Below are 24,290 nucleotides of genomic sequence, written 5' to 3'. Positions count from 1 at the left end.
GTGTTCAGGTAAGTGGTATGGGCGGCTATGCACCACCACCCTGATGGCGCCTCGATATGGTGTTCTATGAGGTGAGTGTGACCAACAAGATGCGAGAACACGTCGGAAAATTCCGCTTGCAAGTTGGCAACCTTGGCAAGTTGGGATGGGAAGAGGTGGTCTCCACAGGGGATGGAGGTGGATTGAGCAGCTACATTTGCTTTTACCTCCAGTTTCAGCTCCTCCCTCTCTGGAACTACCATTGGCAATGCCACAGGGACCCCCTTGTTCGATAGTTTAAGCAGATTGAGGTGGTATATCTGCAGTGCCCTGCCTCGATCCCTTCATTTCACCTTATAGTCAGTGTCCACAACTCGCTGTGTGATTAATTTAGATAAATCAAGATCACTATAATAATAATAATAATAATAATAATAATAATAATAATAATAATAAAATTACATAATTTACAAATAATTAATTAATCTAGATTTACATCAGAGATGAAAATATGCCCACCTCTCCCAGCCAGACTGACATCCGCTGGGAAGAGGAACTGGTGTTACAGGTGATAGGCAGGTGAGGGGCAGGACAGCATGTGTCAAAATAAAAGTAATGAAACTGCAGCAGTATATTCATCAGGCATTGTCTAACAGAATATTTTGTTTAATTACACAAATATTAATGTTATTTATTTATAACTCTGTTACACCAGTGCAATCACCGGCTCTGAACCCTATCAAGCTGTTGTGGTAGCAGTTGATTGGATGGTATTTAAAAAAAAAAAGTGCACAACAAGCCAGTGCAACTTCTGGGAGGTGTTTCAGGACGCCTCAGGTAAAATTTCTGTAGCGTACCTCAACAAACTGACAGCGCGAATGCCAAAGGTATGTATGGCTGTAATAGTTGTGAATGGAGGATGAATGCAAAGCATGAAGCACTAACTTGTTATTTCAATTGGAAATTATTATTTGTATCTTTGTCAATGTCTTAACTGTGTTTTCTATTCATTTTTCAACTTATCTGATGAATAAAAGTCATAAGTCAATGAGTTTTCATTGAAAATACAAAAGTTTCTGACTCGTGTTTTTTTTTTTATTTTGAAATAAAAATGTTCAGGTTGTTATGTTCAGAAATAATCAATTATACAAATTTTAATCACCAATAAAATCGTTCTAACGTGATCCTCTGTGCAATAACGCTTTTTGGTGTCTTTGCTCAGAGGTGTGGCATTTGGATGTTGAAGGAACATAAAGTGAAACATGTTTATACTCCTCACTTGTGTGTTGAACCACATCAGTGGTGTGTGTGTGTGTATAAAGTGCATGTTCAGTGCCAACCTGATCAGGATAAAGCTGACTGAAGATTGGCTGGTGAAACATTTCAGATCTGATGTTTCATGTTCCTGCACAAGACTGTTTTATGGCTGCTGTCAAATGTCATCCTGAGGAGATTACACTGACTAGTCATTCCAGAAAGACATACAACATTAATACATCAATGTTTATCAATTTTATAAGACATAACATCTAAAGAAAACAACAAATAATTTGGCATGCGATTTTTGCATGATAATCTGCAGGAGAAATAAACCACATTATTGTTATTTCATGTGCAGTTTGAATGACTATAAATCCACATGAGCAGAGGTGAAGTCAGGGAGGTGGAGACAAACTGCACTGTGATCATATGAGGAACCGCCCCTTTATCAACCCCTACAAATTGACAAGGAAGTGATTAAAGTGAAACAGAAAAGCAGTTATAGCTCACATCAAGAAGAAACTCATATTTTCACAATAATTTCTGAAATTAACTGCAGAAGATTCACCGACTCTGAAATATAAATGCAGACGATTCTCACTTCCTGAAAAAAGGTGAGAAAAATAAAGGTATGTACTTCAGTGAATGTTTTTTATTTCAGAGATGTGAGAAAGATTAGAGAAATTCTGCGTTTTTTACAATATAATGAAGATGAGAATGTTTATGTCTCATCTCATCTCATTATCTCTAGCCACTTTATCCTGTTCTACAGGGTCGCAGGCAAGCTGGAGCCTATCCCAGCTGACTACAGGTGAAAGGCAGGGTGTGTGATTTATAAAACAGTGTAAATGAGGTGTTCTCAATCTTTTGGGGCAAATAAGGCTGAATGAACATCATGATTTTTTTTCAACCCCAAGTTTTGACCAAACCACATTAAAAAAAAAAAAATAAAAAAAATAAAATTTAATTAAAAAACTGATTTATAATATAAGTTAACTATAACATGTCAGCATTTACGTTAATAACATGCATACGTGTAATGTAAGTGATGAAAGCCAAAGGAATATTCCTTGCACTGACTTGTGTTGTTAGAGGAAAATAATCCATAGTGGGGTGGTGTGATACAGCCTGACAAGACACAGAGGAGCCTGAGTTATACTTGATACCTAACTTTGTGTGAGGCTGCAGAAGCAGCAGGTGATACAGGATAAGCAACATTGTTCACGTACTTGCCTTCCTTATGTACATCTGGAAAATTTAATGCTCCAAAACAGACAGAACATTCCAAAACATTGCTGTACATCAGGTTTCCAAGCCAAACCATCAAATGTTTAGTGATTTCATGCAAAGCCACATTAAACTATTGACTGTATGTGGATGGATGTGCTAACAGGGATTCAACAGTAAAGCCAAAATGTCTCTGAATATGAAATCAGATTTGTGCCAAGAGTATCAAATAGAATTTTATACATTTCAACAAGTATCAAACAAAACTTCTTAACTTTCAAACAAAAATATGACATTGAGATGTAATAAAACTCACTGAAACAAAAAAGGCATCTCAAAAGTAAAATTTTCAACTTGCAAACAAATTATTTATATCTTTTTGTTTACAGTTCTCTCTGTTTCTTTCTCACTGATTAGATTTTTGCTCTTGCTGCCTGGCTTTGTGGTTTCGCTGCCTGCTCTCTCGTTTATGATGCCTGGCTTTTGTTTGCACTTCTGGCACAAACCTCAAATGTGGGTGGGTTTTTTCAGGGGTGCGTCCCCATTGGCTAATAGGTTTTTGAGTGACAGCTCAGTGATCAGGTGTTCTGGAGAATTCAGTTCCACCATTTCCCATCAGCATGCATGTCAGAAATCATGACTCACACTGTTATATATAAGGGGAACCAATTTTGTCAGTAACACCCCCATTCTCAGGGGAAACAAATGCTCTGATGGTGAATTGTGATGAATAGCTGAACTGATAAAACATATACACAGTACTAGCGTTGCAATACTATCAGTGGAATATACTGGGGAAACTAATTTCTCAGGGTGACAGTGTAATCAGTTTCCCCTGTTTCTTAAATACAAAAGCATATGGATGAAACTTGTGGAGTTTAGAGGAAAAGGAGAGATTGATCACCATAACCACCGTTGTATTTCAAAACAATTTCAGTTGTAATATTTTGTAATATTTGTAGGAAACTTGCTTCTCACCAATGCCAGGAATCAAGTTCTCTCTGTGTGAAAGATGAAGTGTGGATGAAACTTGCTGAAAGAAACCACTTTGGTCATTAAACTTGATGCATTAATTCTAGCTGTTACACGGAGACTCTGAAAACAGGGTGAAAGTTAGAATTAGCAAGTATATTTCACTCACGATTGAGCAATAAAACCTCAGGCAACACATTCTATACTTTACAGTATGACTTTAATTACAAATTATCTCACAAACAAGATTTTGTTTGTTATATTTAACTTATGCTGATGAAAAGTAAATGATAACGCTATAAACAAACACACAAGATGATAAAGCCGGCATTAGCCACAATAAGAGAAAATGTAATGATTTCACACAGAATTTTCCAGATCGCCTGGTCACGAAGCGGTCACTCAAAACCAGAGGCAACTGCTCTAAGACTACAAGAGAAGCCCTGTAGGTACCTGTAAAATTTCATGAAAAATTTTGTCTGTTAAACATGGATTTACACAATTTAACTCTCTTATTCCAAATCAATATTTTGGGCTGGAAAGTGCTCAGCTTTATAGCTAGTTCGTTCAGCAGTTATTTTTCGCTGGTCACCATTATCTAATAACGTGATTTTTCCCCATAGAAGCCTGTGGAAGCACGACCCATTGAAAACCCACTGATGCTCAGCATCTCTGTAGTTTAATGCCACTGCAGGATATGTTTAGATCTTAGTGCAGCAAAGCTAGATATTGATTGGACAATCTGCGTTTAAAATGTAATTTCCGGACACCTGGCTTCACTGGGGGGTCTATGGAGAGTCACTGACAGTAAGGCAGGACTGGATGCTGGGCTTCTGTATGATGATTGGAGGAACTGAATGTCATGTGACTGGCAGCATTTTAAAATTATAAATCACAATTCAAGCGCAATCCATGTGGTGTGTTGGCAAGTGAAGTCATGATACTAGCTGCTGCTCATTCTTGTTCTTTTCCAACCAATATACAGTTCCTATTTGCGTTTGTATATACCATAAATAAAATTGTAAATATAGAGTTTGTGAGTTTGTTACTTGCTTTCATTTCAGTTCAGTAAAGGCTATTTATTTTAAGCCAGGGAAAAGAGGAGAAATCTAGCCAGCTAGCTAGCTAACTGTTAGTTGTGTAAAATGTCAAATGTTGCTAATGTTGTTGACCTGATTTTGGAGGAGATATTTGATGCTCTTCCTTATGAGGAGAGGCTCAAAATTAAACAACAGTGCAGATCAATGCCCAAGATTGATTTAATGCAAAAGTCAGGGAGACACAATCACTTATTTCAGCTGTCTTGGTATGACAAAGTAAAGTTGTTAACTGGGAATGCTTTGACCAAGAGAATGTATTGTTGGTCTTGTCTCTTAATGAGACCATCCCAGAGATGTATTATTTGGTCAAAACTGGGTTTTGGAGAGTTGGCCAACTTTGACAGGGCATACAAAAGGCATGAGAAAAGCAAGGAACACTTAAGTTCATGTGCATGCTTAAGTTTACTCGGCAGAGTCAGAGTAGAACATGGCAGAATTCACATATAAATAACAACAAATTGATAAATAATTGACTAATGACAAATAGCAAATAATTGAAAAAAAATTATTATGTAGATCTAAAACTGGGCTTCCCCGTTTCAAAGACCATCAGCCGCCACTGCTCAAAATCCTGTTAGCCAATGGGGACGCACCCCTGGAAAAACCCACCCACATGTGAGGTTTGTGCCAGAACTGCAAACAAAAGCCAGGCATCACAAACGAGAGAGAGCAGACAATGAAACCACAAAGCCAGGCAGCGAGAGCAAAAGTTTGTTTTTTTAAACAAAAAGACAAAAGGCATAATGTGTTTGCAAGTTATAAATTTTACTGATTTTTTTTTCCCTTTTTTTGCTGCAGTGAGTTTTATTCTTTCTCAAAGTCATATTTTTGTTTGTAACTGAATAAGTTTTGGGCGGCACAGTGGTGTAGTAGTTAGCACTGTCGCCTCACAGCAAGAAGGTCTGGGTTCGAGTCCCGTGGCAGGTGAGGGCCTTTCTGTGTGGAGTTTGCATGTTCTCCCCGTGTCCACGTGGGTTTCCTCCGGGTGCTCCGGTTTCCCTCACAGTCCAAAGACATGCAGGTTAGGTTAACTGGTGACTCTAAATTGACCGTAGGTGTGAATGTGAGTGTGAATGGTTGTCTGTGTCTATGTGTCAGCCCTGTGATGACCTGGCGACTTGTCCAGGGTGTACCCCGCCTCTCGCCCGTAGTCAGCTGGGATAGGCTCCAGCTTGCCTGCGACCCTGTAGAACAGGATAAAGCGACTAGAGATGATGAGATGAGATGAATAAGTTTTGTTTGATACTTTGGACATGAATCTGAGTCCATATCTGAGGCCCTCTAGTGGCTGGCTGCAGTACAATTATTTTTATGTTGCACATGTTGATATCCAGCTGGCTCGTTATAATGATATTATAACTAGCAAATCAACATGAGTGAACAAAATGATGGCATAAACCAAGGCAGCTAAATTTCATAAGAATTTACAATTGATTTATGACCTTCGAGAAGACTTGAAGTAGCTTGGTGTGATCCAGTCTCTCCTATTTAAATGACCTCCACTGACAGACCAAGACGACCAGAAGAGTCCACGTCTCCATTCAGTGAAATCCTGTGTTTATCATAATCTAATGAAGATGAGAATGTTTACGTGTGTTTTATATCACAGTCTAAATTCATCCAGTGTCATTGCTGAGGTTTAACACTGCAGACAGGCCAGTGGAGTCCAACAGACTAATCAGTAACACCTCATACTGTTATATGTGTGAACTGAATGATGTGATTTCTGACTGAAAAGGTTCAAAACACAGGAGGAAGAAAATGGCTGAATCTTCATCACCAACAAAAGACAGAAGAAGGACCAGCATGGATGAACCAGGTTCATGTAAGTTATACAGCTCAGACATGAAAATATTTTGAATTTATTAAATAGTTATGCAGCAGTAAGTTACTGTTTCTATAGTAACAACTAATTCACAGGGACTTTTACTGCATGGTGGATGTGCTACATCATTTAATGAAGGACTACTATGAAGTTACAGTTTCTATAGTAATGACTAATTCACAAGAGCTTACACATTATTATTATTATTATTATTATTATTATTATTATTATTATTATTATTATAACTGGCATTTATTTATTATTAAATTATGTTCTGGATAATAAAACATATGTAATTGAATAACATACTATGGCAACATCAGGCCGTATTTTACATCTTCAGATTTTACCAATAGTGACAAAACTACATGGGTAAATATTTAGTTTCAGTGGGTAACTTGCTGTCTATCAACCCTAGTTTCTGGTGACTCCAGCAGTCTCCTGTCTGAAGAGCAGCTGCTGTGTTCGATCTGTCTGGATGTGTTCACTGATCCACTCACCACTTCATGTGGACACAACTTCTGTAAGAGCTGCCTGAGACAGTGCTGGGAGAAGAGTCAACACTGTTACTGTCCATTATGTAAAGAGAAAGTCAGCAAGAAACTTGAACTGAAGATTAATACAACACTGAGAGAGGTTGCAGATCACTTCAAGAAGAAACGTGGTCCTGACAAACCTGAGGTTCTTTGTGATGCCTGCACTGGAGAGAAGCTGAAGGCCCTGAAATCCTGTCTGGATTGTCGTGCAAGTTTGTGTAAAACTCATCTAGAATTTCATAGTAATATGCCCAAAAATAAGAAACACAAATTAATAAACCCTGTGGAGAAGCTGGAGGACGACATATGCCAGAAACATGAGAGACCCCTGGAGCTGTTCTGTAGAGATGATCAGATATGTCTGTGTCTGTTCTGCACTGAAGGAGACCACAAGAATCACAACACTGTTCCTATAGAGGAGGAGAGCAGAGAGAGGAAGGCGAGAAACACTGATTAACATCAACTTTAGACATTATTATAGAAAATACAAATTAATTTATCCAGTGGTAGATCAGGTTGGAAATTTCTGATATCAAATTCCAGGATAAAAGGTACAAAAGTATTAAAAATAATATCAATTATTTATCTTTTGCTCTGTCATCAGACCCAGCTGGGGAAAACACAGACAGATATGCAGCAGATGATTCAGGACCGACTGAAGAAGATCCAAGAGATCAAACACTCAGTCGAGCTCAGCAAAGTGTGTGGAAAATAGTTTATGTATTGTTTGCTTTAATATGTAGAAATGAACAATCTGCAGTAAATATTAGTTCATTATTCAGTGTGATGTAAAGAAAGTGAAAATGTGTTGCTCCTTTAAAGAAGCACAGAGAAAGAGAAAGCAGGCAGTGTTGAAGTCTTCACTGCTCTGATTCGCTCCATTGAGAGAAGTCAGGCTGAGCTGCTCGAGTTGATGGAGGAGAAGCAGAAAGCAGCAGAGAGGCAGGCTGAAGGACTCATTAAAGAGCTGGAGCAGGAAATCACTGTGCTAAAGAGGAGAGACACTGAGCTGGAGCAGCTCTCACACACTGAGGAGCATCTCCACCTCCTACAGGTCAGTGTTCCTCTCTCTGCTCACTGGCAATGCAGAACATCACAGAACAACACTCACCATGCTGAGGGATTTCTCCTCCCTCTTGCTCTACTGTAGATTTACTCCTCCATGTGCAGCCTTCCACACACCAAGAACTGGACTGAGATCAGTATTAACACTGATCTGAGTGGGGACACTGTGAGGACAGCTCTGTCTCAGCTTCAGCACACTCTGAATGAGAAACTCACCAAAGCACTTGATGACAAGTTTAAGGAAGCAGGTGAGAAACTTTTATATGTTATGATTACTTGGCATAAGTCTATATAATAATATTTGATCACGTTTCACTTTATTTGAGTCAAATCCTGCAATAAAACCATCTGAAATCTAATGAAAGTGATGTTTTGTTGTAATTCGTTTCCACAGAACTGATGATGTGGATTCAGCAGTATGCAGGTACAGTGAAGTTTTTGTTTCCTCTCATCTTAAAATGTACAGATCATCATTACACCACTGCATCATCAGATTTATTTTCATCTGTAGATCTCTCCAGCTAAAAGGAAGTCTTAAAGTGTCTCTCATTATCTTCTTCACTACAGCTCCCTATTGCTGCCCTACACTAAAGCCCTTCAACCAGGGGCGTCAAGCATTTTTAATGTGGGGGGGACACGCGGGGGGGGTCCTCATCTCATTATCTCTAGCCGCTTTATCCTGTTCTACAGGGTCGCAGGCAAGCTGGAGCCTATCCCAGCTGACTACGGGCGAAAGGTGAGGTACACCCTGGACAAGTCGCCAGGTCATCACAGGGCTGACACATAGACACAGACAACCATTCACACTCACATTCACACCTACGGTCAATTTAGAGTCACCAGTTAACCTAACCTGCATGTCTTTGGACTGTGGGGGAAACCGGAGCACCCGGAGGAAACCCACGTGGACACAGGGAGAACATGCAAACTCCGCGTAGAAAGGCCCTCACCGGCCACGGGGCTTGAACCCGGACCTTCTTGCTGTGAGACGACACCGCTAACCACTACACCACCCGGGGGGGCTCCTCCAGAAAATTTTTAATTAATTAGATGCCATTTCCTGCATTCTGATGCATTTTTAACAGGTTGTTAAACACCTAATTTTACCTACAAAAGTCACTTAATTCAATGACTGACTATGTTAGAGACTCAACAACAAGTCCTCATTCAACTAGTCCATATATTCATCAGCCTGTTTTTAAACCCACTGCACTGCCTAAGATAATGAGACGAATGTGACACAATTTATCACCAACAATGACTTTATGGGTGCATTTTACTTTTTATTTTGTGTTTCCTTTTTTATTTAGTTTTAGATGTAACAACATGCCACTGGGCCAAGCAATAGTGACACTCAACTGTATGTTTAAAAATAAGAATATTCATAATTTCGCATAACGAACAGGCATGACATGGCATCATGCAAACTTCATAACACAAAATCACACTGTGTCAAGCAACGGCAGGGCTCGACATTAGCACTTGCCCGATGGCCTGCCAGTGTTTTTTACGTCTTTCGGGCCAGTTCGGGCCACTAAATTTGGCCAAACAGTGGCCCGGGAGGGCAAGTACGTTTTCGATACAAATTAAATTTTATTACTCATATTTTACCCAGAATTGTGAAGAAATTGTTCGTAAAATGCACCTTTTGTTTACGTCACGCTCCGCTCCGTGGCAGGAGTGTGTCGTCTTCGTGCATCGTCGGAGATGTTCGGCGCTGTTCGGAAGCGTCATTTTGGTCGAGCGCCAGATCGAGGAGAGAAGGGCTGAGTTTACCAAAGTCTCAGATGACCATCGGGACACACTTAGTGACACCATGGCAGCAGGATGTGCACGCATTCAGGGCTCGACATTAACGGTTGTCTGCTTGTCCGGGACAAGTGATACTTTATGTCGGACAAGCTCATCATCTCCGTTACTTGTCCGATCGGACAAGTGCCAAAATACGCCGATATTCTGGTTACATATCAAATTTATCAGTTTATTCACATGATTTCCGAAGCATCTCACTCGACATATTGTTTTGATGAATCGCCGGCTGTTTCTATTCGGAAAGAGCGATGTGCGCATGCGCAATATTCCACTTGCGAAACCGGCCAATACCGCTTCGTGTATTTGAGCTGAAAAGTAAACGGTCGTTTATGATTGGTTTTAATCGTGTCATACATGTGGATTTGTTGACATTTCTGTTGGCAGGATCATTATTCAACTGTATATTTACGTTGAGTATGTGGTAATTTCCAAATCTTTGAATTGTTGTTGATGGTGTTCATTATATAGCCGAGCGTGTGCTGGCGGGGAATGTGCGCCTGCATGCGTGTGGATTGACAGGGAGTGAGGTAGGAGTGGGGAAAGTTATCTATGAAATACCAAGCTGTCAAATGGCTGCTAATTAGGTTACCAGCTGTATTAATTAACTAATTAGTAATGGGAGTTTAGGAATTTGAAACAGGGCTCTATAATTTAGATATAAATTATGGATTATTTGAAATTATATTTTTTGACCATTAAATACCATACAGGAGCTACACTGAATAATTAGACAACAACAATTAATCAGTGGAGGATATATATTCAAAATTAATAATTTAAAAAAATTATATAATTTTAATTTTCTGGTTTTCAATTTCTCAAAATAAATTAATGATTGATGGAGTCCAATTGATGGAGCAGAACTCAAGGGTTGATAGATGAAGATGAATAGAAACTTTATTTGTATCCATTCATCTGTGAGTCAATAGAGGTGTGGAGGTTTTCATAAGATATATTATCTTGTCATTTGATAACTAGATTTCAGTGTATAATAAGTGATTTACAGTATTAATCAGTCAATTTTGTTATCAGTTGTTTTTATTTTTGTAGCATTGTTATTTGTTTCTCTTGTCCAAACTAGTGATCTCATCAAGTCCTAAATTTTATGATAATGTTGCTTTTTGTGATATTTGTTACTGAACTGCAGAGTACTGATCTGTGTATATATATATAATGGTTAGTGTTTCTGGATCTCATAGTATAGTTATTTTTGTTCTTAATTTTATGTTCATAATTTCTATTCTATTGGGATATATTGCTTCTGAACTTCAGTATAATAATTGGTGAATTATTGTATCAATCAGTCCATTTTAATATATTTTTTAACTTTTGCCTCAGTATATCAAGTACTGATTACTTTTGATTCAGAGATATTATGCATATGTTGTGAATTCGGAAACAAATGCCATAAAGATTGGGTTACAAATAGTTTGTGGGGGGGTTTTCTCAAATATTTCTTCGGACAAATCAACTTCACATTCGGACAAGTACATTTCTTTTCAACTTGCCCGACAGGACAAGCGGTTTCAAAAGTTAACGTAGAGCCCTGGCATTTTAGATGAGAGTGTGGAAGAGGAAAGCTATTGCACTCAACTATAAACCTTAAATTGACTTTATTGCTATTTCAGAGCAGTGCACATTTTCAGAAGCAAAAACATTTTATATATTTATTTCAATTTGATTTGACTGTTTGAGTCCATTGCTGGTAATTTGGACTGAGTTACTGTCTTTTGTCAGTATTGTTTTCAGGTACAAAATCAAAATATAAGTTGTGATAATCTTGAGAAGGCTCTTTTTAATTTTAGGGGGCGGTCATTATTTATGGGGGAGGGGGGGCTATGAATTTATGGGGGGGGTCATGAAAAAGTGACACTACTTTGTACGGAGATGAGGAGATTATTGCCTCCTACAATGATGTGGCTTGGGGATATTCTGCAAAAATTTGCAGCCTTGCTGCGCTCGGCAACAACATGTACCCCTAAAGTCTACTTTTCTAGCCAAAAATCAATGACAGTGTATTATGAACTGTATGAAATGTGGTGCCCTGAATGCGGGTACCGCAAGCATTCGGGCCACCACATTTTCCATTTGGGCCAGTAACTTTTCAATTCCACTGGCCCAATGGGCCACCAGTGGTAAATGTTTAATGTCTAGGCCTGAACGGTGACATAAAAAATAACTTCACACAACGAACAGGTGCAATTTTGTTCACCACCAACAGTGACTTTAGTGGGTGCATTTTACTTTTTTCCGATTTAGTGATACTCATAACAAAAATGACATGGCATGCAGTCTTCATAACACAAAATTACACTGTGTCAAGCAATGACACACAAAAGATAACTTCACACAATGAACAAGTGCAGTTTTGTCAACCTACATGTAATGGTGGTACTACAGTAACATTTACAGATGAGCATAACAAATAGATTTATAGATATAACTCCTTACACTGGTGCCACCACAATTTCTACCACTTCATAAATTTTATCCCCCTTTCCTTCACAATCCACCTGGAATAACATCCATCTCTCTCCATTGCTTTCCTTTTTACTATTCCTTCCCCATACACTGATTTCCCATGTTACTTTCCAGAAAACTGGCAAAGACCAGGCAAAACAAGTTCTTCCTGCTCAGATTACACAAAGCTTCCAAAAATGTGTCGTCTTCTTCTGTCATTTAGAGAGACAAAAGACTGGCAAATGTCCCTCATGTTCACCTGATCAAGTTTATCTTGGTGACTGTGGCAGACAGCTACATTGTTCAAACATTGCTGTTTCATGGAGGAGCAAAGCCATGTCTTAAGCCTTCTTAAAGGTGCCCTTCCACCAAAAACATTTAATACTGGCTCTTTTTGAAATACCGTAGTTCACTCCGAGTTGCATATGCATGTGAAAATGTAATTCTACTCCCATTCCCTGTATTAGCTTATGAAAGAAAATAGTCAGAAAAATGAGCGAATCTGAAAAAGCCCTACGAACTTACGTCACTTCGAAAATTAGTATTCATGGCCTCGCCCACCTTGGCTTGCGACCACCCATGGGAAGAAAGTTCGGATTTCAGCCCAAGGAGAGATAGCAGAGCCCATCTCGTCAGTAGCTAACGAAGAGGACCTAACAGCAAGTTGAAAACATGTCTGAACAAGTTCGTGCCGGTGTTATTTGTGGCAGTAACACATCAACGTTGTATGTTTGAGGAGGCTGGGACCTCCCCTGCGCGAGTTACGGTACGAGCGTCCAAAGTCGGGCTGGAGCTGCCGACAGAAACGAAACCTAAGCGGAGCCCCGCGGCTTGCCTCGGGGCAAATTACGTCCCGAGGCATGGGGCTAGCCCACCCTGGCAGCGCTGGTTTGTTGAGGAGAGGGCAGAGGTCACTGGCTGCCAAGTTTGGGGAGGCTGGGACCTCCCCTGCCCGAGTTACGAGCGTCCAAAGTCGGGCTGGAGCCGCTGACAGAAACAAAACCTAAGCGGAGCAAAGTTGCAAGATAGAAGAGCTGAAGAAGAAATGGTTGGAATTTATCTTTGGAACACCACCAGCAAAGTATAATGCAACGTTAGTACTGTGTTCTGATCATTTCAACCCCAGTGACTTTTCAAACTTCGGTGCCTTCAGTAGTGGTTTTGCTTCGAGGTTGTTTTTAATACTTGGATCTGTACCGTCAAGATGATCGACCATCAGCTCACAAGCTGTAAGTAAAACATGAACTTTTTGTTCAAAGGTTTTTGTTACAAAATAGCATGTTCATATTCTCCACGTTAGCATGCATGACATGGTCACAAGCTAGGCAGGGATGAGAGTTTTCCGCTTTTCGGCGGATTTCCGCTTTTACTGAGTAAAAAACGACCTTCTGATATTATGCCAAATCCGTTGAGAATTTTTTTTTATTACTTTCGGGGGGTTGGGGTATGTTCCTTCATGCTGTTCAAACTTTATTAACTCCAACGATGTTTACACATTATTTGTAAGTCCCCATCTTTAGTCTCATTTAAATCTCGTTGAATGTGATGTAAAATTCGTGTTATCAAATTGTTACTGGTCAAAACATCGATGTCGAGACCATAATAGCCAATCAAAACAGTTTTTACAAAGACACCCACATCCGCTTGTTCTGACCCACTGGAGGTAGCGTCACAGTGCTGTTAGCCAATCAGGAGGTAACACGTTTACATGTCATGAATATTAATGAGTAAGAGCTGAAATCCTGTCGTTCTCCCGTCACCCACTCCTCCACCAAACTAGAACAGCCTGAAACAGGAGAACCACAGCATTTTTTTCACCAAAACCAGCTCACAAGGCATTCATTCATACTAGAGACCACTGCACAATTAATGAAAAAACGATGCAATGAGACCTTTTAAGGCACTAAAGCTTCTTTCAGCTTCAGCTGATGAGCATGGCACAACAAGAAGTAGCCTGACCAAGATCTCTACTTGTATGAATAGAGCACGTACCTCTGGACACATAGCTCTGAGAGTCTCTGCTACTTCAGTAACTGTGTTGCAACGATACTGCAGTTTAAACATTGCCAGCTGTACCTCTAATGAATGCCGATTTAATTCTGGGTAACAACTGACAAATAACAAAAGAATAAGGTTTTAGCAAAGGCTAGACATTGTGAGGTGGCAATGGGGCTGACGTTACCTCCTCCACTTTCGAGCAGCCTGCACCTTGCACCAACATTTCTCTGCTTGCACTGAGATTCACTTCACTTGCATGTGGTGACTTGTTGTAGGTAACACCCGGAAAACCCAGAGTGGATTTTCAGTGGTATGTGTATTCTCTTATCGATCAAATGGAATGGATTCTTTCATGAAGCAATGGAAACGGTGCTGGGTGAACTAATATTTTATGTTAAATGTGGGGGGGGGTCCAAATGAAGAATTATAAAATGTGAAGGGGACACGTCCCCTTCACATTCAATGGTGGCAACGCGCATGCCTTCAACCCTTTTCTCCTTTAGAAAGACTGATCTTCGTCCATTTCACCCATAAAGTCATTCAGGAAATGTGTGTGTTTGGACAGAATTTAACTTTGTTCTTTATATCACTGCCTGAGTACAGTATAAAACTCTTTTCCTATCAAAGTAAATGTTGTTGTTGTGCTCAGCAAAGAAATCAGAGTTTTATACTCATGCACTTAGAAAAGATTTTCTGAAAAACAGTGTCTTTATCATTGACTTTAGAGTGACGTATTTTCTTTCCAAAGCCAAAACTGACCAGATATTTATCACTAGAGACACTCACTAATCTTATTTTGTCCATTAGGATCAAGCTTTTCCTCAAATGTTTTTCTCTCATGTTCTGTGACTCTTTCTGTAATTTCCTGAAAAACAAAAATTACAAACACAAATCACTAAAGTTTCAGAAAGAAAACATTTTCTATTTCTCACCTTTGAAAAGCTCTTACCATAAACTGCACATTTTTTTTCCTTTTTTTAAGGAATAATTTAAAAATGTTTAATTATGTAATCTTTTAGAATCCTCTTATAAATCCTAATGAATCTGATGCACTGGATGATGATTTAATCTTTTTTACCTGCCTACTTATATCACACACTGTGTGTTTCTCTCAGTGGATGTGACTCTGGATCCTGATACAGCAAATCCGTATCTCATCCTGTCTGCTGATGGAAAACAAGTGACATTTGGAGACAAATGACAGAAACTCCCTGATACACCACAGAGGTTTGATCGATATATTAATGTTCTGGGAAAGCAGAGTTTCTCCTCAGGGAGATTTTATTATGAGGTGCAGGTCAGAGGGAAAACTGCGTGGACATTAGGAGTTGTGAGAGAGAACATTAACAGGAAGGGGGAGATTACAGCAACTCCTCAGAATGGATTCTGGACTGTGGTACTGAGGAATGAGAATCAGTATAAGGCTGGTGCTGGTCCCTCTGTCCCCCTCACACTGAGAGAGAAGGTGGAGACGGTGGGGGTGTTTCTGGATTATGAGGAGGGTCTGGTCTCCTTTTATGATGTGATGTCCAGATCTCATATCTACTCTTTCACTGGTCAGTCTTTCACTGAGAAACTCTATCCATTCTTCAGTCCTTGTTTAAATGAAGGAGTTAAAAATTCAGCACCACTGATCATCTCTCCTGTATTAAAGACTGAACAAATTTTCATCTCACAAATTTCATCACATATGAAATGGTGAGAATAACCAGAAATATTTTACTTTTTCTGGTTAATTTTAGAAATACATATTCCCCTTTAAAGCGCTGTACAGTTTATTTTAATACCTGGGTTTTATTTTTTACATAAACCAATAATTGTAATCCTACAGTCTGTTTTAAACATGTTAATTGTGGAACTTTGTCATTACAAATATACTATTAAAGATTATTTACAGCTCACACTGAGTTTTACTGCAGTATTTAATCTGATCAATAAAATGTATTAAATTCAGCTGCTCATGTCTGTATAAATAAAACCAAACAAATCTGTGTTTCTCCTTCAAAACTCATCAAACACAAACAAACATATTTTAGAAATAAAGGTGTCAGGGTTTTTCTGTTCTTCAAAATAGAAATGAACAAATAAATGAATCCTCAACCTGCACTGAATCCTGCCATCTACTGGAATCAATGTGAAATGACGTGGTCCATTTGGGCTGATAATCTCATCTCATCTCATTATCTCATCTCATCTCATTATCTCTAGCCGCTTTATCCTTCTACAGGGTCGCAGGCAAGCTGGAGCCTATCCCAGCTGACTATGGGCGAAAGGCGGGGTACACCCTGGACAAGTCGCCAGGTCATCACAGGGCGGAAATTTAATGGATGAACATTTTTTATTCTCTGTGTTTCTGTGTGTTGAACTCAAATGGCCTAAAGCTGTTTTTTTCCCCTTCATGTAATTGATTTTCTGTGGCCTTGGCTGGTGATAAGCAGGGTGTCTGAGTTCCTGCACATCCCAGAGAATGCCAGGTGCACGCTTAACAATGCTTCATAGAAAGTTTTGAGCCAATCATGTCAAATATCTTCAGAGTATAATAGATTACATTCCTGAGACACAACTCAGAGTGCGCGTACTCTCACATCAATAGAGGTGGTGTTCTGGGTTTATTTTCTTTCTTCTGTCCTATTTTACATATCTGTTTATAAGATCTGTTATAATAAACAACTGAAAAGACAACTACTAAGCATTCTGAAGTGTTATTAGAAGTTTCCATTACAATTTGGCGTCACTGGGTGGGCCCTATGTGTCTGATCCTCGGATGACGGAACACTTCCAAGGCTACGGAGCAGAGCTGAGAACTCGGACGAGAGACCAGACCATCAGGGCTCACCGAACCAGTAAGTGATAACTTTGCATTTTTGTGTAAAGAAATTAGTGGAAACAGTAATTAAAGATTGATATAAGAGATGGACAGAAGTTTGTCCTAGCCCAGGAGGACTGCTAAGCTGTGGTATCATCAATATGTTTGCAGAAACGGATAAAACACAATTTTGAGACAATAAACCATGAGTAGTTTATTGGGTTGTGTAAGAGAATTATCCACCTAAGTGACGACTAGGTAGCGGCTCACCTACTTGAGGGAGGGAAGTACGGGTGCATGTCTCGACGGACTCATGTTCAGCGATTCGTAACTGGGAAAGAATTGAATCTTGCTCCCTTTGTTCTGTGTGAACAACTGGCCCGTCGTAGGAACAGGATAGAGAGGTTCGATCACGAAGTCGCAAAGACACACCGGTGTGCACACAAAATATTGATGAATTAACAGAGTACTGTCCTCCTCCAAATTCTGAAACAGAGAAACAGATTTTGTACACATGCATGAGTTGTCTTTGAGGTTGTTGTGCTAAATGATACCTACTTAAGTTTAAGGCAAATGTCAGATAAATTGTTTACTAATAAGAACATACCTAAAGGATTATTGTGTCGCATTTTTGGACATAGTCCAACTTGTTCTTCTTGTGATCCTAATAAAAAAACTCAGCCATTGTTGTCATAACCTATTGATATAACAGTGTATAATGAGGAACAGAAATGGTAAGTTAGGGAAAGAAAAGAAAAAGCAAGTAAGCCTGAAGCTACATGTGCTATAATAAGAACTGGATGTTCTTATGACAGCCCAAACATCCAGTTTATGAAAACCTCGTATGACGAGGACTGTTTGGCACAGTTTGACATATGGGTAAAGGACTTAGAATTCCCTGAGAAGGGCAGTTTTAGTCCCAGGCAAATAGAACAGTGAGAAGAAAAGTTGAAACAGAAGGAAAAAGAAGAGTCTGCAGATAATGTTAAGTTCTTAGGGGACTGGAGGGCGTTTTCTGCATGGAAAGAAGAAACACTTAAGAGAGAGTACAAAAGAGAGAAACAACAGGCAGGGCTCTCACCCTCTTCTCAGTGTTTGAAATTTCAGATGGACCCTGACCTGGAGTCTGCCCCACCACCCCGACACACACTGCCTCCTCAGCAAGGCGGAGCATCATTCCCACAAGCGCCTCACCCACAGAGAGGGGGAGAAGTCGAGACAAAGGAAAAAACTGAGCCTCTGGAATCTCCTCCAGCCTACCAGCCGCCTCCAGCATCAGCGCCTCCCCTCGCTTCTCCATCACACACGAGATCTGGTCTTGCATATGACGATTGAAGAGACACCCTCCTGGACCTGACCACATGCTCACCAGTGGGTCCACAAGGCCATAACCTAAAGTCTGAAGTCCTTCATCTTCCAATGGTGGAAGTGGCTGGAGCTGATGGCATGCTTCTAGTCCACAGACCCTGGATGACAGCTGACATGAAGGAAAGCATGGCTTCTCTTCCAATGTGAGAGAGGTAGGAGGAAAGAGATTTGGTAACGAACTGTTGATATTTTGCAGAGAATTCCGACCAACCACCCATGAACTTTGCCGCCTACTCATGATCAAGATGGGTATAGATTGGAACAAAGTTTCCAAAGAGTGGCCGGAAGCTGACCAGCGAATGACTACACCAGACTGGAGCGCGGCTGGCAATGGTGAGTACAGAGATACCATCACTGCTCTCTGTGCTCATCTGATTGAAGCTTTTCCCTTGAACATAGACATTACTAAGATCAGTATGTGTAAGCAAGAAGATGGTGAAGTGGTGTCAGCATTTCTTGCCCATCTCACCGCCGCGCACGAGAAACACAGTGGCCTGACCAGGCCCATGACCCTGGCTGCAGTGGAGGGCACTCCTGAGCCTCACCAAGATCAAGCAGTACACTGTGCATGCAGAAAGGCTGCTGAAAGAGAAGGAGAAGACAAAGTCGGCACAAAGAGACCAAAACCTACACGCCGCCACTCTCACTCTTTTCCAGACTGTTCAGCCTGGACAAAGAGGAAGAGGTCGAGGTAGGGGCCGAGGCAGGACGACCTGGGGTGACTCGTCCTGGATAAAAGGCGCAACCTGCTACAACTGCAATCAGAAGGGACACATTGCTCGAGATCGTCTCCACAGTAGCAGCCAGAGGCCTTGTGAGGAGTACAGCAAAGCAGACTGATGGGCGGACTCCGGGAACGGGCCCTGCACAGAGAACAGGGGAGGTAACACACACACACCTGATGATACACATACACAGACAGGAGCATTCACATGATGTTAAACACATTAGTAGCAGCACCTGCATGCAACAGCAAGACTACACAGAAACGCCCGATACACCAGTCCAAATAGATACACCTGAAGTTGCATTAAATTTGTTAAAATACACAACTACTCCCTTCTCTAAACTCCCTTGTATGCCCCTCACTGTGTGTGGGCATGTGTTAACCTTTTTAGTAGATTCTGGAGCAGGACACTCAGTGATACAACATGGGGTACTTCCAGTAGACTCACCGCTCAGCTCAAATTCTATTCAGATGATGGGCATCTCAGGACGACCTGTGACCGAAACTTTCTCAGGCTACGTTTACATTAGACCATATCTGTCTCGTTTTCTTCGCGGATGCACTGTCCGTTTACATTAAACCGCCTGGAAACGGGAATCCGCCAGCGTCCACGTATTCAATCCAGATTGTGTCAGCTCCTGTGCTGTGTAAACATTCAGAATACGCGGATACGCTGTGCTGAGCTCTAGCTGGCGTCTCATTGGACAACGTCACTGTGACATCCACCTTCCTGATTCGCTGACGTTGGTCATGTGACGCGACTGCTGAAAAACGGCGCGGACTTCCACCTTGTATCACCTTTCATTGAAGAGTATAAAAGTATGAAAATACTGATGCAAATACTGCCCATTGTGTAGTTATGATTGTCTTTAGGCTTGCCATCCTTCCACTTGCAAGTGGTAAGTGATGTGCGCTGGGAAAACACTGCTAGTGTGCTTCACTCGCGCGCTCTGTGAGCTGCGCAGAGCCGGAGTGCGCACCCTCCAGAGGGCACTCGCTGTTCAGGGCGGAGTGATTTGGAGCGCAGGATGCCTGCGGAGCCGAGCGTATCCGTGTATTGGTATTGTTGTGTGCACGCAAATCGTGTATTGGTGTTGCTGTGTGCACACTAATCGTTTTAAAAATGTTAATCTGATGATCCGCTGATACGGTCTAATGTAAACATGGGCTCAGTCAACCTCCCGTGTAAAAGCGAGGGAGGAATAGTTACGTCCCACTCATTCCTCATCTCATATGCATGTCCAGTAAATTTGTTAGCACGTGATTTAATGTGCAAATTAGTAGTAAATCTCACGTCCACTCCAGATGGACTAACTATTGAAGTAACTGAAATGTGTGATGTGCAGTATGGGTTTGGAAGCCCCCTGTATGTGTATGTCTGGTGGCTCTGCTCAGATCAACTCACACAAACTCCCAAACACCTTGTACAGCTTGCACACTTGAACACCTCATCAGTTGACACAGATTATATGAAAGAAGAAGATTTGCATTGCACAGCACATGTCCACCAAGGGCAAGATTTGGAGTTTGAAAAGACTTGGTTTGCAGACCCCCACGCACGTGAAAGATTGACCCTCAAATCTATATATTGGTCTAAACATTATTGCGCTATGCAGGTCCATTTTACTCGTTGTCCGAACAACTGCATTAATGTTCATCACAGTGTTCTCAAACATGTTATACGCGGCCTTGTGTCAGAGGAGTCTGAGGTTGGCTGCTGCCAGCATGATTTCTTTGACATCGTTAATTCTATACCCCATGTCTCATTAGCAAAGCCACGAGCCGATCATTGGAAAGACGTGGGGAAGTGGGTCAGGAAGTGCGCAGCCAATGGCAATGAATGGTCCTGAACAAAGGACCCTAGTGTGTTGTTTTGCCAAAGGCTTGGGGTCTACAAACAAAGTCATGCTATGTGTGTGCATGTTAAGCACAGCATAATATTAGCCACTGATGACCGGGATCCTGGGGACCCCGGCCATAGTGGCCTGTTTGTCTCTGTTTCCACAGGCATAACTCCAGCAGAGGTGCACCCCAAATTGGCAGGAGTTCCAAATTCTGTTTTGGCGAAGGGTAAACATGATGTGGGCCTAATAAAGAATGCTGAACCAGTGGTGATCACCCCCAAATCAGATTTCAGGCCTAGACAGACCCAGTACTAGTGTTGTCACGATACCAATATTTTGGTACCTGTACCAAAAATGTATTTCGATACTTCGATACTTTTCGATACTTTTTCAAATAAAAAAGAGAACGCAGAAAATGTCATTACTGACTTTATTAATAGAAAATCGTAACAGCAATTTTAGAACAGTTAAATAAAAGGAATCAAACTAGAGTAACGAGAACCAATAAACAGTTACACCAACATCTGTCAACTTAAACCTCACCCTTCTCCCTCTCTTGCTAATTCTTTTGAAGTAGTACTACTGAGTCTGTCTCAGGCATTTTGTGTTTTTCAAATTCTTGGCCAAGAAAACCAACATGTCTAAATTTTCCTCACTCAACCTAGAACGCCTTGGACTGCATATGTTTCCAGATGTGCTAAACACGCGTTCTGAAGCACAGCTTGTGGCTGCAATGCACATATATTGACGTGCAAACTGAGCCAGGATGGGAAGATCAGCCTCATGTTGAGCCCACCAGGCTAGGGGGTCCTGTGCAGCACTCAGTTCTCTTGACTGTTCATAGTCACTCATCTCTTTTTTTATTTTGTCCTATTGCCATTGCGTGAAAAGAGCAGGCAGGGAAACAAGCTGCATCTCTTTATTAATGGCACAAATTGTGTGTTTTCTGGTAAAGGAGGAGTGAAAACATGAATGCATCTCAGATTGTGGTTAAAAATTCAAAGCGCGGGCAGAAGCGCGCGATGGGGGAAAATAGCCTCGCGCTCTCAGGGCTGTTACGCTGTATAATATATGCACTTGACCATCAAGATTGCCGAAACGTCGGCTCAGATCGAAAGTTAGTGGCAGCGTGAAGACAATATGTCAGAAAACTCTGTCACAACTTTTTCAATTGTTTCATTTTTATTATTATTGACGGCGTTGTCCTCTCGAGTAGCCTATAAAATTCATTCAGCAGGTAAAAACCAGATCCTAATTCATTAGGCCAGTTTCTCTCCAAACAATGCAATGTATGCAACCTGAATTTCTAATGTAAAATAGGCATACATGGCATGAAATGTGTATCATTTATGGCTTTATTTTCCAAATACAGTCAACCTTAGTGTGTGTGAGAAAATTCCCCCTCTCTAATTTTCCCCTCCGCTTCTTTTTAAATGAAAGCTACACTCGATTGGTCAATGTTGTATCTGCGGAGTTCTCGCATGGGAGAGTGTGACGAGATGAGGCACCGAAGGGGGAAAAAACCTTACTGGTCTCCGTGCAGCAGCGCACGGCATGAGGGAGCGAGAGACAGTGCAGCACCTATGGCTCCTAACAAGCAGCCTGCAATCGCTGCTCCCGTTGTCATTTCAGAGAGCCGGTTCTCCGACACATCACTAAATTTGTTTTGTGAAAGACTACTGATCGTCTTTGAGCGAGGGTGTTACGAACTGAATCAAACTTTTTAGGTGTACAATATTGGAAAATGTGAAATGTGGTTGGTCGCTGTGAGTGCACAGTGAATTATTAACTAGGCTACTGAGCTATTGCATTTGAAAAGGGTAGCCTGCATGTTGCATTCTCCGCTATTGAAGGCGTATGCCGTTATACATGCAAAGTTGTGACTTTTTTGGCCTGACATGACTTGCTCACTTCCCAAAAATATTTTAAGCTTAATGGCTCCCTGGAATTTTAAGAAAAAAAAAAAAACATTACAGTTCATGAGTCACCTGTCGTTCTCTGAGCTCTGCATGCAGGTCTGGGTGGTTGTCTTTTAAGTGTTTAGCAAGGTTGGAGGTGTTGCCAGACATGTTTTTAAACACCGTTTGCAAACGGGTGCATCTGAGTTTATTGGTTGGCCTTCCGCATCTGGGGTAAAGCCAAAATACTTCCATATTGCACTTCGCGCTCCTGGTTTGTCAACTAGGGGATTGACAGGTGCAGCAGCCATTCTCCTCTCCTGCTCCACTCACCTGTAGCCTAGTTACAACGCGACGTCACGTGGTGAGTTTGCCGCGCTTTTGCAAGTACCGATACTTTACAAATGCAGTATAGTACCGTTTTAAATGCCTCAGTACCGCGATACTATACTGGTACCGGTATACCGTGCAAGCCTAATTGTGAATCATGATTTTAACCTTGAAATAAAAATTACTGGTACTTGAATTATGATATGAAACGTTATATTTGATTCATGACTTGAATGGTATGGGCCAAGTCAGTGAAAATATTAAGAAACACCACCATACCCCTCACATGTTTCAAAATTAATTTTTAAGAAATGCTTATTTAATTAATGTATTTATTTTTAGGGTGTTGTCCAACGAGGTCATGTCTCTCTTTAATCTGAAAGGCAACAAGGGAAAAATGGCTTTTATTGACCTGAATCTTTACAAAGTTGTGCGAGGTATGTAATATACGTTTTGTAGCATTGTGATATTGAATTGTTTTGTCTTTAATTATGACAGCTAGTTTTGTTACATTTGTTTTATATTGCATGCAGGGGACATGATAATGACTAGTCAAAACAAATTAGTGATGAATAGGCTTTTTTGACACCCTTATGTGTCGAAAGCATAGGCTGTTGTACTCTTAATTATGTGTTAAGTACTGAGCCAAACACGAGCTACAATTAATAATGAAAATTTTGCTGATATAGGAAGGTCTAAAATGTATAGATGGTGTATGTTTCATTTCATCCAGATACTTACTATTTGTAGCAGTGAAGCTTCCTATTGATTTTTAAGTCACTCTTTTTTTAAGATCATGGTCATATGAGTTGAAATGCTTTTTTTCACAATTTTCCATTTCTAGATAACTAGAAAGCTAATGAATGGATTTCAACATATGTTATTTCATAAATTTGCTACCCACTTTGTCTTTTAATTTATGGTCAAATGGGAACATATGTTTTGTTTTAAAAGAGATTATTTAATGTGAAATGATGCATTAAACTGTTTTAACGCGTCATGTAATGGGAATATTTCGGGCAACATTTTAATTTTCCATTATCAATATTATCATTATTCAATGTTGACTAAAAAATTTTTCAT

At 40.5% G+C, this 24,290-nt stretch overlaps 1 pseudogene; it reads left to right on the top strand.

Annotated features, from left to right (window-relative positions):
* The first annotated feature begins 490 nt into the window (after positions 1 to 490).
* Positions 491 to 15,936, top strand: LOC132885269 (E3 ubiquitin-protein ligase TRIM39-like; annotated as a pseudogene).
* The last annotated feature ends 8,354 nt before the right edge of the window (positions 15,937 to 24,290 follow it).

Source organism: Neoarius graeffei, chromosome 1 (assembly GCF_027579695.1).
Source record: "Neoarius graeffei isolate fNeoGra1 chromosome 1, fNeoGra1.pri, whole genome shotgun sequence".
Taxonomy (NCBI): Eukaryota; Metazoa; Chordata; class Actinopteri; order Siluriformes; family Ariidae; genus Neoarius; species Neoarius graeffei.
The sequence above is the reverse complement of the archived record's forward strand: the minus strand, read 5'-3'. Positions and strand labels throughout refer to the sequence as shown.